This window comes from Sceloporus occidentalis, unplaced genomic scaffold, assembly GCF_023333645.1.
Source record: "Sceloporus occidentalis isolate IW3139 unplaced genomic scaffold, rSceOcc1.0.p SCAF_5, whole genome shotgun sequence".
Classification (NCBI taxonomy): Eukaryota; Metazoa; Chordata; class Lepidosauria; order Squamata; family Phrynosomatidae; genus Sceloporus; species Sceloporus occidentalis.
The window spans coordinates 127,818,141-127,830,637 of NW_028316985.1; the positions used below are offsets into that span (position 1 = coordinate 127,818,141).

At 39.1% G+C, this 12,497-nt stretch overlaps 1 long non-coding RNA gene across 1 annotated transcript in view; it reads right to left on the reverse strand.

The window, feature by feature from the left end:
• Positions 1-416: 416 nt before the first annotated feature.
• LOC149312814 (uncharacterized) overlaps positions 417-12,497 on the reverse strand; it is a 235,483-nt gene continuing 223,402 nt past the window's right edge. The window contains exon 3 of the long non-coding RNA XR_016281438.1: positions 417-451. This is a non-coding gene — a long non-coding RNA (uncharacterized LOC149312814). The remainder of the gene's footprint in view (positions 452-12,497) is intronic.

The following is a 12,497-nucleotide window of genomic DNA, read 5'->3' on the forward strand; positions in this document are numbered from 1 at the left end:
AATCTAAAGCACTGCAAACATTTTATGTTGCTCTTGCAATGCGTAATAAAAGTCTTAGCATGTGCTAAGTTAAAAATAGAAATGTAGGTTAATATATGGAATGGTGACTAATACAGAGAAGAGACGGGGAAGTCTTACATGTAGGTTCTCTGTACACGCTGTATATCCCTAACATTTACTGCACTCGAAAATGCAGTCTTAAGCAGCATAGTAATACCCTTAGGCCGCTACAGTTTTAAAAACAAGTTCTTTTTCAGCAGGGAGCTCTTTCCCCTTGTGGTCACTCACCAATATTTACAAGGCAAGGTCACTTTGAATGCCAGTGGCAGCTGAAAGAGCAAGAAGAGCGACACTTTTTGTCTTCACTGAGCTGGCTGATTCTGCCACTGTGATAGCCGACAATGACATTACACCAGGGAAAGGTTGTCGTAGTCCCACATTCCTGTCTCTGCTGTGGAGACCAAAGAAAACAAAAACAAGGTAGAAAAAGTATGTTGGGTTTTTTTATTTTGATTTGTTTTTGCAACGGTAATACAAAAATATGAATGCATTTTATCTTTGGAATATAAATGAAGCTTTAATCTTGACAATATAGAAAGGTTAGTATCTAAAAATTTCACTTAAAATTGGGATTTTAAACAGACCTTCTCCCCTAAGAAATTGAATATCCTTCTGTAAAATTAATTAATTACTTGGAATGCTTGCTGGAAGGAAATGGCCATAAACATCTTACGCACCCAGCAGGTGGTAGAGAGATGACAGAAACAACAATTTTATTAAAATTACAGAAAGAGACATTTGCAATAAAGATACATATTTTGGAGGGGCGAAGGATGGTGGCAGTATTTATAAGTACATGAAACCAATGAAGAAATATAGCAATGCAAAAGATTAATGATTTTTTTATTTATTTGCATTTTTATATCATCCATGTGAATTATTACCTATATGCCTGGTATGTCCTAAAAGGAAAAAAAAAACTATGATGAATAAATAAACAGCTCTAGAAATCTTCAATAGGGTGCTTTACCTTGCAGGGAATATTATCATTGGCTTTTGATACAATTTCTGCTGCAGGGAAAGACTTTCAAAGCTCCGAATGCTGAAGTATTGCCAGGCGCTCAAAGACCCCCTGCTGTGCGCGTCAAACTAAGAAATCTCTCTGAACTTGTCGAATTAAAAGTCATCTCTCTTTCTCTGCAACCCCTGCATGAGCTGGGAAGCTCTGTCCTCATTTTTTTCCCCAGTGCCTCCATGATAAACAAATGGAGCCTGAAGCATCTTTATTCTTTACAGGCACATAATTAAAATTCTTCTTAAAATGTAATTGAATGCAATAAATTTCAAAAGGAGGTTCTAGTTAAAATGATGCTTAAAAGGCTTGTGTAGGCCACACTGCTTTACCATTCAATTGTCTTGCAAAGGTAAAACAAAACAGCTTGTTAAGATCCAAAAAAGAATTTTGTTTCCTCCTCCCCTGTTTTGATTGCACATCAAGAAGATACTCCTAACTTAAACATCTCAGTAGGATTTATGCTTTCTAGAACATTGCATACTTAATTACTGAAATCATAAAAGAAAAGTAAATTGTTAAAATATGAACAAAGCTAATTGAGATCCCTAATTGCTGTATTTCATTATTTATCATACCCCCTAAATGAAAGCAGCTTTATTTATGCTTTTGTATTCTTAGTAACACTGTTTTACCCACATAGTGTGTATTCATTTTATTACCTTATTCACACGTCACATAATATTCACAATGTTTAACTACTCACTTATAGCAATAAAGAATTGTTAACAATTATCTAGGTAGCATGTTTGAAAATCACAATGAAGAGAAAATCTTTCTTTCTTTCTTTCTTTCTTTCTTTCTTTCTTTCTTTCTTCCCAGCACTGCTCCATGCAGCATATGCACTTCAACTTTCAAACAATTAAATACTTAGGCTGTGTACTGATTGTCACCAAGAGAGGATGATGAAGAATAAAAAAATATAATACCTCTTTGTCTGGAATGTTATAAATATAAGTTTTAATTTGACCTCTTCATTAATCTTTCTCGCCATGTCTGCAGATTTTACTTGGCATTACTGCCTACAAATTGCTGTCCAGAATCTGATATTTTTAGTTTCCACTAGACAGGCAGAGAATGTATTTACAACTGAAATGATAACATGTATGTGATAGGTTATACCCCTGTCATGGATTGGCTTAATAATTTCAAGCTTGGCATCCATTATTTGGTAATTGATTAATGTAATAGGAAAATAAATGTTGATGACTTAGGGGCTGTACAGACCGGCTTGAAGCACCAGTGTGGGTTGATGTGGGGACGTGACATTTAGACGATGCATGCTCTGACACCACCCCCACACTGGCATCATGCTGTCTACCCACCTGCCTGGTGTGTGGCATCACAGCACTCCTTTGGCACAGCATTTATATGATGCATGCCGAATGGAGCGCCAAAAAATGCCATGGGGGGGGGGCAAGGGTACCTTTTTGCCGGCTCTAATAGGAGCGGCATTTTGCCATTTCTTTTAGAGCCAGTAAAACGCCAGATCGGGATTGCAGCATGTGGTTGCCGTGGCGGCAGGACACCGCTCTATCGGGACAGTCTGGTTTGCCCCTTAGTCACCATATGAAAGGCGATTCTTAAGGTTGGATAGTCATACCATCACACCATCAATGCTCATCATAAAGCAACATAGCCACACTCTAAGGGTCCAAAAACAAAGGCAGCTGTCTTGATCTATTATCAACAAATAGTTTTAAGGGTTCACATCTTCCAGAAACAGCATTCATTAAAGCTAATAGGTTTTCATTGCCCATTCAAGACTAAGCCGAATCCAAAGTGCTTTGCACTGGTGAAAAAACAGGTCACTACAACACATATTTTTGCTGGGCAATAAATCCATTCTTTCCTTGACTTGCCGTAAGTACTGCAATGAATCTGACAGGAACAGGAAGGGCTAGCAAGTAGCATAGTGGATGACATTGTGTCCTCAAATAATAATAATAATAATAATAATAATAATAATAATAATAATAATAATAGCAGCTTTGGTTCCACTAGTACAGAGTAACACCATGGCTTAGAAAAGATTACTTTTGAAAACCAGTCTAGCTAGATATATTCTTCTCCATCAAGGATGTTTCTTTCCATAACACCTGGATATGAAGGAACACAACTTGTAGCAAAAATACTGCTGCCCCACTAACTCAAATATTTGATGCTTCTATTAGTTTCCAGTGTTTCCTGTATATTGTTATTGTGTCCCTTCAAGTCGTTTCCAACCTATGGCAACCCTAGAGCAAAGCTATCACTGGGTTTTCTGGAGCTGAGACTGTGTAACTCATCAAGGACACTCTGTAGGTTTCCATGGTTGAGCAGGGACTCAAACTCTGGCATCTAGAGCCATACTCCAATGCTCAAACCCCTCACCATGTTGGCTCTCTGTTTATATTCCTGTACAGTATATATCTAGTGTTTATTTTAATGGGTAAATAACATGAATGCCAAATGTCTACTTTGCATTCATGAGGAAGCATCCATAAACAGTACAAAGTTACAGGAGAACCACAAGATGACAAGAAATACCAGTGATGAGCTTAAAATATTTGTTTAGATAAATACATTGCTTATTTCAATATATGTCATAAGATAGACATGAAAGGAAGGGTTTTGAGCAAAAGAGGACTCTTCTATAGACCCATTTAGAAATTATATGTGGCTGCTGTTATTATTGCCACATAGTGGGAAATCACACAATGATGCCAAAGCAACTACAGCACTCAAGGTAACATTTATAAATAGTTGTAGTAGCTTTGCTCTTAGTGGTTAGTAAATTGGGACCAGTCACCAGGTAAGAAGGAATAAAGCCATTTTCCCAAATCTTGCCAGGTTTTCTTTCATTTTGTTTTGTTTAGCCTTGCATAATAAGAGAGCTGATGGGCAGGAAAACACAGCTCAAAGCTGATTTTTCCAAAAGCTGGTCAAAACTCCGCTGTCTGCATGGCCCGCTCCCAAGCTGCTCCTCTGGGCAATTTTTTGTTGTTGCTTCCCCACCACGATGTGCACCCTTACACAATCACACCACCTGCAACCTCCAATTACCTCCCATATTCTGTTCAGATGCCATTTCATTGGATAGCTGTTCCTTTAATCAGCCACACAGCTGCATGTGTGATGCTCCACCTATACAGTGCATTGGTGCATCACTGTGTAAGTAATACATTGGCAAAGCACAATCATGGAGGCCTCCCATACATGCCCCCTCCACTCTCCTTCACCCTCCTTCACTCCCATACATGCCTCCTTCACCCCTTTTTGCAACTGTTTTTAGGTTTGTTTCATTTTGCAGCCGCTTTCGAGGCGTGTGTCATCTAAAAGTGGCTAGAAGCCATTTAATTTTTCATGGCTGTTTCACTCCTATCTTGATAAAAAATGCTGAAGTCTTCCCCGAAAGTTGCCATGTAAGTCCCTAAAAAGAATTCATTCTGTCCAACCTGTAAAATTGTAGATTGCTTTGGAAGAAATGGGCCTTCATAGTCATGATGACTAACTCTGGAACAATTTGGGACTTTAAAAAAAACCCACTACAAATATGTTATGGCATTCATTTGCATCCTTGGGAAAGCATGTTTCCCACTTCAAATATATTGGACAAGAAAAATAAATCAAATATTCTTTGGCCCAGTGTTTCAGGGGTGTGTGTGAATGACTTTGTGGGATCTCTGTTGTGCCTGGCAAGAAATCTGCAGCATGGCTGTAGGTTAGTTCTAGAATAGAGCACAGACAGTGGGAAACAAACAGTGCCTGCTGGTAGAGCTACTGCTAGACAGAAGAGAATTCTGGCCTACTGGGAAATGAAAGCCCACCCCCCCCCCCCAAAAAAAAAAAAAATTCCTTCATCAGAATACATAACTAAACTATATTCCCTGTAGGCAAGAACCAATGTGTGATATTAAGTCACTCCACAATCTAGGTATAAGAGTGCCATATGTACAAAGGAAAATTTAAAAGTACATGCAAATCTGATAGCAAGCAAGTCTATTTGTGGACTCCAGATTGGCATGTATATAAATTGTGCATCATAGAGCATGTAAAAATGTAGAAATTATTGTACAAGATGGGTGTCCACTGAACAAACAAGAGACCTTTGACTTGTTTTACGGATCTGCAGTGTGTCCTTGCCAGAAAACTTCAAAATATAAAGATTATATTATTATTATTATTATTATTATTATTATTATTATTATTATTTTAAAAAAAAAGGGGGGGAGGTAAAAACCACTGTAGGGATGTGTCTTTGCATTACATTTATTCATGGTGATGGGGAAATACATTTATTCAGTTTTTCTCCTCACTGTGAGGACATCTTGAAAACCATACAGTACTTGAAAATGTACTGACAGTGAGGAGATAAGCTCAGCAGTGTTTCCCTGTGTCTCCCTCAATAGATCATGTAATCGCTGGAGAGGACAGCAAGAACACAATGATCAACTAGCTGTGTTCTAATAACCAGATACACTAGTACAATGATATCCTCTTGGACTTCTGGATGACTCCTGGGAGGTCCTAAGGATGCCTGCATTGTGTGAACTATCAGATCATAACAGGATGATCCTCAGCCACCCCACTCTCCCAACACATCTATATAGTGGCCGGGGTGGGGTAGTTGTGGAACATCCAGCTAACAGAACATGATCCAGTGATCCTCGTCATCCTCTGCCCACCTGCTATGGCAATGTAGTAGTCAGGGAATAGTGAGGGCAGCAAGGGTTGTTCAGTTATTTCAGGGGTGGCTGAGGTTTAGCCTGTGGGATCCCATTGTGCAGCCCACGAATCCCTCCCAATATTGCCCAAAGTCACACATTTTGGATAGTTTGCCCACAAACCAGGCCCAAGAACCCCATACTGGTTGCAAACCCAATGGTTTGCCTCCCCCCATACCCCCAGATCTCAGTCCTCCCAAGTAAAAAGGTTGAAAACTGGCTGAAATGACTGCTGGGAGTGATGTTATATCATTCCCGGCACAGCAAAATACAATGGATTTTGTATTTGTAACCCCCTCTGTGGTTGCCCACCCCTGAGCAATGTTTGGATAGCCAGACAATCTTTCGCTGCCTCCCACTCTCCTGATATGGCCTTGTAGTGGCTAAGGAGGGCCAGTGGCAACCATGGGTGTGATCAACTATTGACCATAGCTGGTGATTCCTGGCTTCTCTCATGCTCTTGAAATGGCCATATAACAATAGTAATAGCAGCTTCATTTATATATCACCACATATCACTCTAAGCAATCTCTAAGCAATTTACAAGTGTAAGCTAATTGCCTCCATCAAGCTGGGTACTCATTTTAGCGACCTAGAAAGGATTCAAGCCTGAGTTGAGCCTGAGCCTTGGCTGGTATTAAACTCACAACCTTGTGGTTTGTGAGTGAGTCACTCAGTACAGGCATTTAACCACTGCACCACCACAACTCCATATAGGTATGGGACAGTCATGAGTTGTATGTTCTGGTAGCCAGATAGACAGAAATGTAGCCATTATCCAACTGGATGAAATTTAACATTTGCACCTACCATATCACTGCATGGACGTATTGTTTTTGTTTTGTTTTGTTTTGTTTTTTTTGGACAGGGTTATCTGTAGGATATTGAATCAATTTGGCTTAATTCTGGACCTTGGGGCTGGGGCTTCTTATCAGGGCTGGAGTTCACTTCACTGAGGGGTTTGTGGGTTTTTTTGACCCTTGAGAAACTCCCTTCTTTCTCCCTCTCCTAGTCTTAATGACTTCTATCCATTCCTAAGCTACAGGATGGTGAAATTTAAAATGTAGGAACTCATTAGGAACTCTCTCTCCCTGCCCCATGGTTTGGTTCATTCACCCCACCTCTTTCAGCTATTGTGATAATTTATTAAACTTGGAGGGAACGATGAAATTGAAGTGGAGTGGCAGAGGATTTCATCACTCCAAATAATGAAAATGTGCTGGTGTGCCTACCCTACTGACTCAGGCACCATACAGACAGGCCAAAATAAAGCTGCTTCGGGTCACTTTGGAGGCATACTGTTTAAATGATGCATGCATCCCAAGAGTTCGGAAGCCACACCAAAGCCACGCTCCAGTCCTTAGGACTAGAACATGGTTTTGAAGTGGCTTCCGGACTCTTAAATGCATCATTTAAACAGTATATCTCCAAAATGACTCGAAGCAGCTTTATTTTGGCCTGTCTGTATGGGGCCTCAGTTACATTACTAAGGTCAAGCAAAGTTAAGCACATGCATTATACTGTTCATGCTTTAAGCATGCAGAAAACTTGCACCAAGTTCAATTTCAGGCCCATTCTAACAGAGCGGGAACAAATTAGATCTAAAACTACATTGCTTGTTGCTTATGCTTTGTGTTCTCTTGGTCCTGGTTGGTTCATGCTGGGTTGCAGCAACCAAAAACATAGCCAATCATGGTCCAATTTTTTGCCCTTGAGTCTTTTGTTTCCCCATATTTTTTGCCCGTAGTTTTTTGTGTCTGTTGTAGCAATGTTCTTGTGCAACATTTTGGTTTTTATTTCAGACATGAATTTATTGTGCAAAAAACTGCAAAAAAATTGTTGTAAATGTGCAAAACCTCTTATCATTTTATCCAAGAGGAAGATGACTTTTCAAATTCTTCATCCTTACATGTGAGAATAAAATAAGCAAAGATTCTATCCCTGGCTACCACCACTTTGCATTAAACCAATGCAGACTGATTTCCTCTTATTAATCTGTATTAAAAGAAAAGGAGTAAGGCTGGCACATAATAGTATTTTATGAAATGTTCTAGAATTATGCTCAGTTTCAAAAAATATAGTATGCATTCCTGGAGATAAGGAGTTTGTATGTGGGAGAAAGGGAAGCATAACAGAAACCAACATATAATCTTTTGTTTATAAACATGGACATATGCATACTTGAATTGCCTCTAATGTGTTAACAAAGCCACTTCTCTTTGATGAGAACAACTCTATTTCTCCATGCATGTAATCTCGCAATAGAAGTTAAAGATGGCATCAAATAAGTGAGACAGAGTGGAAAAAGGAAACAGAATATTAACGGCCTGATCTTCTACAGGTTTAGTTGGAATTAATTCTTTCTGCACTCAACAGACCTTATCCCAAATATGTGTGTAGGACAGCAGCCTTCTGAGAGTAAAGGAAACCCAGAAACTGAAAAGTAAAGGAAAAGGAAAAGAGCAAAACTATGTTTTACTAGAGGTTAAACCTGTGTAGAATGAAAAAAAATAGATTAAAATGGCATGTGAATGAGACAAGAGTCCTTTTCACACAATATATTACAGTCAAGGAAGCTAGCATGGTGTAGTGGTTTGAATGTTGGACTAGAGCTATGAGAGACCAGGCTTCAAATCCTTGCTCAGAGACCTAGTGAATGAGTGACCTTGGTCTCATACTAACAGTCTTTGGGAGACCTTCATCTCATACTCTTAGCCTTTGAGGAAGGTAATGGCAAACATCCTCTGAATAAATCTTCACCCAAAAAAAATAATAATCAGTAAATCAGAGTTAAAACATGTAACAACAAACTGCAGACTAGTGACTGAATGTGAGAGTGTGAACACAGGGGAAAGCCTTCAACCTGGAAAGAAGTGACTAGGGGGGTGCCACAGCGTTCTGTCCTGGGCCCAGCACTATTCAACATTTTTATCTATGACTTGGATGATAGTATTGAAGACATGCTTATCAGATTTGAAGATGACACAAAATTAAAAGGGATAGCTCATACCTCAGAGGACAGGATCAAAATTCAAAATGACATTGACAGATTAGACAGCCAGGCCAGAACTAACAAAATGAATTTCAACAGGGAGAAATGCAAGGGACTACACTTAGGCAGAAACAAAAATGAAATACACAGCTATAGGATGGGTGACACCTGGCTTGACAACAGTACATGTGAAAAGGATCTAGGAATCTTTAGTACATCACTAGGTAAATGGTGTGATGCTGCAGCATGAAAAGCCAATATGATCCTAGGCTTAGGGAGATGGGTAAATTTAGTCTGGGGAAGATAAGGTTAAGGGGTGATATGATAGCCATATTTAAATATCTGAAGGGATGTCATACTGAAGAAGAAGCAAGGTTGTTTTCTGCTGCCCCAGAGACTGTTACTAGGAGCTGCAGCAGTTCAAAGGTGTGCTTGGTGCTCATAGGACATAAGAGCAATGGATCCATATGACAGGAAGAGTGATCCCACTTATACATTAGGATGATCTTCCTGACAGTAAGAGCTGTATGACAGTGGAATGCACTGCCCTGGAATGTGATGAAGTCTCTTTTTTGGAGCTTTTTAAACAGAGGCTGGATGACCATGTCTTGGGAGTGCTTTGATTGTGTGTTCCTGAACTGCAGGAGGTTGGAGTAGATGGCCCTATTAATCTCTTCCATGTATGTTTTGTTGACATTCTAAATCATCCAGCATGCACAGAATTCTATAGCTCTGTGCTTGTTGGATGACTTAGAATGTCAACAAAACATACATGCAAAAAACCCATTATACAGTTCAAGCATAACCGCATTATGAGACCCCTGCGTATAGCTGAGAAAGGGGCTTAAGAAAAATATAAAATTGTGATGGAAGTACAGAAAGAAGGTAAGAAAAGTGTGCATCAGTAATAGTCAACAAATTAAGCAATTGTGAACCACAAAGGGAATAATTTCTTTTGTGACTGATGTATAATTTCCTTCTAGCCTAGACTTAAAAAGCAGCTTTTGGTTCAGAATGCTCAATGCATTCCTAAACTTTTTGTAAACAAGAAGTTCCATTTCCATGGTGAACCAGCCGACAACCTTAATTCCCCTGTCTAGTTTTACATCTGAAGTGCTCTGGAAAAGTTTTCAGCATCAGTGATTCAACAGTTTCTTCCTCTTTCTTTCTGCTTGGAAATTGTCAAAAGCTATGACATCCATGTTGTATCACCTTGCATCAATTTGCTGATCTCTTCAGTTTTAGCTGAAATAGGAAAAAAATTCCTCTGACAATCAACAAAATATTCTTATGGACTGCTGAAGAGGACAACTACCTTTTCCACTGGATTTCCATATTGTCAGAAATGACAGCTCAGCTGAGGCAGGGAGAAAATAGACTCTTGAGCTGAAACATTCAAACAAACCATTTAGCTTTTGGTCAACCAAAACATATTACCACTGAATTATTCTAGAATCTCAAATGATGTGCCTCGCTTATTCCAATCAGTGAAACAGAAGTGGCTGCCAGAGAAACTTTGAGAATAGCTAACTAAAGCCTAAATTCAAAGCTAGAAAAAGGCATATTCTACATAAATGCAGTACTGGATTAGATCAAATATCCTAAACCTTTTCTAAACTATAGTCATCCCTCTGAATTCGTGGGGGATCCATTCTGGGGGCATCCCAACTTTTTATAACTGTCACAAATAACATGGTATGCACACATAGTAGACTGCATATCTGGGGCTACCCTCGTGCTTGGTCCGGAAACTTCAATTAGTTCAGAACATGGCAGCCAGATTGGTCTCCAGTACATCCAGAAGAGACCATATAACACCGATCTTAAGATCACTCCACTGGCTGCCCATCAGTTTCCAGGCCCAGTACAAGATATTGGTTATCACCTTTAAAGCCCTAAATGTCTTGGGTCCAACCTATCTTCAGGACCGCCTCCTTCCATATAATACTCCCCGCACACTTAGATCCTCAGGGAAAAATCTGTTACAGCCTTGGGCTGTCTACGACCTCCCAGAGGACCTTTTCAGCTGTTGCTCCCAGATTGTGGAATGGCCTGCCGGACAAGATCCGTCATATTACCATTCTAAACAGCTTTTAAAAAGCTATAAAGACGGATCTCTTCCGGCAGGCCTTTCCTGAATAGTTCTCCGGCTATCAAAAGGAAAATCTAGTTGCTGACCTCTGATTTCACCACAGTTATTGTATTGTTTTTAAGTATGCTTTGTGTTTTAAATTCTACATTGTTTAATTTTATTTTAAGGGGGGTGGGTTGACAGTTCAGACTGTATATTTTTAATCTTGTAAGCCACCTCGATTGCATTTTGTAGAGAGGTGGGATATAAATAAATTTTATTATTATTATTATTATTATTATTATTATTATTACTTCAACAAAATGGCAGGAGGGCCAAACTTAATAATAAGGATCAAAGTGACCAATAGAATGTCATTTTGTCATAATATTTTGCAGAAAAATGACTGGTTATAAAATGTCCAGCACTGTTAAGAGCAGCACTGAATAAGGCAATCATAGCCACTATTCCTGGGTTGAGGGTATATTAGGCAGGTAGAGCTGCATTGTTTCCCCCTTCTCTGGCTCCCACCAGCACCACCTGATTCCTCTAGCTCTTGCTAAACTGGGAGTTTGGGGGGAGGTAGTTACATGCCAGGAGCCATTATGGAGAAGAAATCCACCAGAAAGCATCTTGTCTAGGACCCTAGCTTTTGTCTGCCCCTGCTTCTATCCAATTGACTGCTTTTGACATCTGTGTGAATAGCACCATCATCCCCAATTACTTGGGATCAGCTATGTGACAAAACAAAGAATAAAATACCACATTTATCAGTTGTTTCCTACCTGAGTCAAACAGCATTGTCGTCTTTTCAAAGCCCGATTAATATTTTAGTGATTTGTTAAGGTGCTAATTTCCATGAACTGCATGGTGACCGTGCATGACTCAGGATCAACAATCATATTTAAGTTAAAACTGTGTGACAGTCTATATTAATAAAGTAGCTGCATGATGCAATGAACAATTTGCTGGGTTTGCTTCTCATTTTTAAATCTCAGTTGACCCTTTTTCTTCATAACGCAGGCTTTTGATACTCATCTGGAAGTGCTACACAAGTGATGCACAACTCCCAGTGTTGATATTCAGAAGGAAAGTTAGGGGGGAATGCAAAAGGACCTTATCTCAAATGCAACACATTCCCTTTATAAAATATAAAATATCTTCAGAATGTAGTCACTTCATATCATCTATCACTTCTGTCACAGGTTTCTTAAGATTTCTAACCTCGCCAACTTGCTCTTCTTATTACACACCATATGATTTATGAGTACTGCTAGTAAGAGAGACAGCTGTGAGATTAGCATTGTAACCTATCCCCGATCACCTTAGGAGCAATTGCTTCTGAAACATGCTGTCCCACTGAAATGAAATCACAACACATTTTAGTTTGGTTCTGACATATACTTTAAAAAAATATTTCATGTAATTGCCACAAAATGTTAAAATGGAACAACTAATGAACCAATTTATTTTGGAAAGTAACTTTATTTATTTATTGGATATCTACCCTTCTTTATCAAAAAATGTGACTTGGAGTCACTCACAATAACAACAGATTAAAAGAAAGTATTATTCACATAGACACACAGACACAATGATTTAAAAAGAGCTAAATTAAAAACACAATTTTAAACTAACTGAAAACTAAGGGGCTCG